Source organism: Ceratina calcarata, unplaced genomic scaffold (genome assembly GCF_001652005.2).
Source record: "Ceratina calcarata isolate Rehan_Ccalc_2016 unplaced genomic scaffold, ASM165200v1 scaffold79.2, whole genome shotgun sequence".
Taxonomy (NCBI): Eukaryota; Metazoa; Arthropoda; class Insecta; order Hymenoptera; family Apidae; genus Ceratina; species Ceratina calcarata.
In genome coordinates this window covers 306,963-312,205 of record NW_017179212.1, presented here as the reverse complement: position 1 = coordinate 312,205, position 5,243 = coordinate 306,963, and the positions used below count along the sequence as shown (strand labels likewise).

At 37.9% G+C, this 5,243-nt stretch overlaps 1 protein-coding gene across 8 annotated transcripts in view; it reads right to left on the bottom strand.

Annotated features, from left to right (window-relative positions):
* The window catches only part of Wdr62 (WD repeat domain 62), a 79,850-nt gene that overhangs the window by 65,826 nt on the left and 8,781 nt on the right, over positions 1-5,243 (bottom strand). For all 8 annotated transcript variants that reach the window (XM_018034497.2, XM_018034504.2, XM_018034502.2 and 5 more), the window contains exon 2: positions 2,641-2,677. The gene's annotated coding sequence lies outside the window, so the exon portion shown is untranslated. The remainder of the gene's footprint in view (positions 1-2,640; positions 2,678-5,243) is intronic.

The following is a 5,243-nucleotide window of genomic DNA, read 5'->3' as shown; positions in this document are numbered from 1 at the left end:
GAAAATTATCGAAATATATTCTAAAAAGCGTGAATAATTCCATACTTTTTAGGCTTGTATTTCGTCAAGTCAGATTTTTCAGAAAGTTCAGAAGTCAAGAAGATTTTGGTCGTATAATTAAGTTTACTGTAATAAATAAGACCTGACTAATCCACTATGTGAGTTAGTGAAGAAAATAAATTAGAGACGCAGGAAGTTGGAAGTTGGACGATGGGAAACCAAACAGTGGAAGGGAAAACGAGCCAACGCAAGTCTGTTGAAACCGAGCTTTTCAGAGAGCGAGGGAAGACGAAATTAACGGGACTTGGAAGTCAAACTCGACTTCTTTTCATCGGCGCGGATCTCGTATCTCTCCGAAAAGTGTTTGCTGAGCAAAGATTACGATAAAGCCAAGCAAAGGAGCCGAGTCAGCCAGGTGATGTTGACGTTGCCTCGTTGCCCGGTTTACCGGACCCGTGTAACGACCTAAACGCGATAACGCGACGCCTGTACGATGATAAGTAAATTAGGAACAGGTACAACAAGACGAGATTATCGGCACCAGCTCGAAAAAAGTCGAATACACAAAATACAATACTCTGTAAAATTATACAGTAGGAACAGTGTTGAAGGGACTTCCTTTTTGGTAGAATTCGAAATAATTTAATTTTAATAAGCATATAATAAAAAATAGGGCCTGATAAAAGATTTTCGATAAATATGTAATTTTCAAACCAGTAAATTCTTCAGAAAATAATTGAAACATAAAAGAGAATCGAACAAATATGATTTACGATACTAAGGGATGCTCGTAATAGTTTTGAAAAATACTTTTCATATCGGGGAAAAACTGGAAACAAGACTGACACTTTACTGCGTCGTGAAATACGAGGGAAAAGCGAACGTGGCGTTCTACTATATTATTGAAACGGTACGAATTATTTGGTGGATCCCGCCTGTTGTAAAAGTGTTACGAGCCGAGGCTAGACAAATAAATTTTCCACGGGACGTAGCTGGCCCGAGCCGAGGAATACTATATCGACCCGTGTTTCCCGACCCTTCCGCCTTTGCTTTTCCCTCGCTCTTGGCCCTTCCAACCCTCCTCGCAACGGGATGTTGTCAGGGACTCAAAAGAGTTCAGAGATCGATCACTCTTTTAATCGTTACACCCACGTTCATAATTATATGAACACAAACTTTTAATAAATACGTAATTGTTAATATTATGCAAAATGAGTTTTTTACTTATCCTAATTTAATTTTAATAAGCATATAATAAAAAATAGGGCCTGATAAAAGATTTTCGATAAATATGTAATTTTCAAACCAGTAAATTCTTCAGAAAATAATTGAAACATAAAAGAGAATCGAACAAATATGATTTACGATACTAAGGGATGCTCGTAATAGTTTTGAAAAATACTTTTCATATCGGGGAAAAACTGGAAACAAGACTGACACTTTACTGCGTCGTGAAATACGAGGGAAAAGCGAACGTGGCGTTCTACTATATTATTGAAACGGTACGAATTATTTGGTGGATCCCGCCTGTTGTAAAAGTGTTACGAGCCGAGGCTAGACAAATAAATTTTCCACGGGACGTAGCTGGCCCGAGCCGAGGAATACTATATCGACCCGTGTTTCCCGACCCTTCCGCCTTTGCTTTTCCCTCGCTCTTGGCCCTTCCAACCCTCCTCGCAACGGGATGTTGTCAGGGACTCAAAAGAGTTCAGAGATCGATCACTCTTTTAATCGTTACACCCACGTTCATAATTATATGAACACAAACTTTTAATAAATACGTAATTGTTAATATTATGCAAAATGAGTTTTTTACTTATCCCATTAAGAAGTTCTGTATGAATGAATAAACATTTATTCAAATATAAGGGTAAATTAATTCAGTGAACTTCATCAAATATGTATAAAGCAGTAAGTAATAAATAAAAAGTCATGTGAAGCTATGAATGATGGATTAAATATGCAATGCAATTTATTAACGATAATTTGTTATTAGAAAAGTGTGTATAGGGGTGAACGTTAAATTTTATTAATACCTTGTACGACCTTTACGTAATCCCTGACTGGTCATAAATATAATATCGTGGACTTATAACAGGAGTTTAAAACGTCTTGTTAAAACGCGCTCTCGCACGAGCTTTGCAAATATTGACCATATCCAACGTGACTCAGTTTTGCGAAACGGCATAGAATAGCGAACTCGATGTAAAATAATACCTCATTGTCAGATAAAGAATGATTCACGACCGGAGGAAGAAATGCGTGTCTAATATCAATTAATAGATGAACTTATCTCTTATTTTTTTAGTACATTTCGAAACAAAGCTATATTGCAATCGAAATCGTTTGCTCATGCGAGTTTAATATCAATGAACATTTTCAAATAGAAATTGCATTGAGAAATGCGAATTAAGAAAATATGGTAAAACATCATCGACATTTATCACTCTTCCTTTTAAACTCGTAAATGTAGCAATTTTGCAATCGAAATTACTTTTAGATTTGACTTGAGAAATGCGAGAGTGACATCAATGAATATTTTGAAATTGCATTGAGAAATCCGAGTTAAGGAAATATGGTAAAGTAACTCTTGTTTCTATGGCAACGTGTCGCCAATATTGAGAATGAGAAAACACTCACCGCAAGCTTGCCGAGTGAATATTGCGTCCTTCGGAACCTGCAACAGAAATAAACACCAATTCTCAGAGAAATATTCGACACGACATTTGCATGGAAATGCGGTTTCCTTGGAAATCGATTTTTCGATTGCCTCAGAAACATACTCAAATTGAAATACTCTTAACCATCGCCAGACACCTTCAGTCAGAACGTCACGCTTTAATTATGCTACGATCTCTACTCAAGATTGCATCAGTAAAAGCTTATGCTTTATATATTTCAAAATTATGTATATTCTGTACTAGGATAAACATTCGTCTCTTGCTCATGTTTTGTATATTTAACAATCTACTTACATGGCAAAATTGTTGCACATCTTTACTTAATGTATCTGTAATTATATTAAGATCTCTACTTTAAACACTTAAGATTGCATCAGTATATGTTTATAATTTATATATTTTGAAATCAATTACTTATGCTAGTCTGTTACATCAATTGATGCTTGTGTTTCGTATATCTATAAAAATCTGCTTATGTGGCAAAGACTGCTGAACACCTTCACCCAATGTATCATACTGTAATTATATTTAGATCTCTACTTTAAACACTTGAGATTGCATCAGTAGATGCATATATTTATATATTTTAAAATCGATTAATTGTGCTAGTCTGTTACATCAACTGACGCGTTTAATTTGTGTACTTCTAAATCTGCTTATATGATGAATACTGTTGTACATACTTAAAACTATGCTTAATCATAATGCAATTCTACTAAGAAATCTACTTTAAACACTTGAGACTGCATCATGCATTTTAAAATCATACTTTGTGCTGAGATAAACATCTGTCTCGTGCATCAGTTGATGCTTATGCTTTATATATTTGTGAATCTGTTTATACGAGACTACTGTATTCGCTTTCAACGCACGAAACCATGTCGAGATACTCGGATTTCCTGTTCACCTTGCTAGGAATACCTAGAGCAGTCGGTGGATTCTCGAAAATGGCATTGCGAATCAAAAACTAAAGGACGAACGGATTCAAGAGGATTTAATTAATAATTACGTATTCGCGTTGAATTAGTGGCAGCAAGAGTTCCGGTGTTGATGCATGAACAAATTCTGCATCGAACAAGGCTGCGACACCGATAAAACCTTGGTGTGTGCAGTTCTTGGACTAGCGTCAGGGTCGTTTCAAGATTGTTCCGTTGTATAAGCGGACAAAGCTATTATTCGCGCGAAGATTAACCCGCACTCCCAGGCGTACGGTTCTAAGCCCAGGTTTAAAAACTAAGCACGTTGGATCAACGACGAAACAGGTCAGGGAACATGGGTCAGAAGCTTAATACCCGGTAGTTCGCCGTGAATCAGAATTTAAAAACTAATGAGCTCGCAATCTTAACTTCGGTTCACGAACGTGGGATCGAGCGCAGGGTGAAAATTCTCCAACAACAGTGAAGCTGTTTTATGATGTACATATCCACTGTCTGCACTCCGGGCGAAATCCCTCAGGGGGATAAAAACCCGACGTACAATAAAATACCGACCTCCTGAACAGTTTCATTGTGCTACTTTTATCGTAAAGAATTCAATTTTCTGCGAGATAGAGAACTGTGATTTTCCCTACAGGCAGTTTTAATTAAATACACGCCACAAGAGAGTTAATTTTAATTGTTTGATACCGAGCTTCCTTATCCATTTAATAAATGAAAATTACGGTAATCCGTTTCGCTCTCGGGTGACAAGTTTCATCGACGGGCAACGGTACAAAAGACGCGACTTATCAACGTAAATATTGGCATCACGTTGGGCGAGATAACCGGCGGATGCACGGGTCCCGGATTATCTCTAATCGCGAACTACATACATACGATTCCACCGGTATTCGCATAATGGCCAAGCTATCGCGTGATGCCCAAGTAAGTAAGTAGCATGTACATAAATATGAATCCACCTGCACACTTCCGTTCAACCTTCGCTCGTAAAAAGTTAACACGCGCGCGCGCGCGTTCACCGGTATTTGCGATAATTATGTGCATCTCGCTTGCCTCATCGACTTTCAGTAGCCTTCATAAGAAAAAAAAAACCCTTATCCTGTTACGTAACCGAGCTATTTTTTTTCTACCCATTCATACTGCATATTCGATAATTCGATTAATAAAACGTGAAATAAATTCAGCTTATAATAGGTATCCCAGTTTCGCTCTAGAAAATTGCTGAGCGCGCTAAACGGAGGGCGGGAAAATGGGAGATAGAGGAGGAGTGCCACTAAAAATGTCTCGTTTCGACGGTCCAGGTGAAAGGAGATTAAGCGCCGCAGAGGCTGAGCCGCGACGAGTGGAGTCGTAGAGAGCACCTCTCGACGCCGGTGACGCTACGCACCTGGAAATAACTCCACGGTAGTTAAATAACGCCGCACGTGCGAGCTCACTCGATCACCAATAATCCAATAGCTCTTCATTCCATAATTCACGGAAAAGTTACCAACGACGAGTTTCATACGCAATTTATACAAATATAATATCCTCACGTATGATCATGATTTAACTTTGTCACCTAAACCCAAGGATAGAGTCGAAAAAGAAGATTTTTGATTTACATAAGAATGTAATATCATTA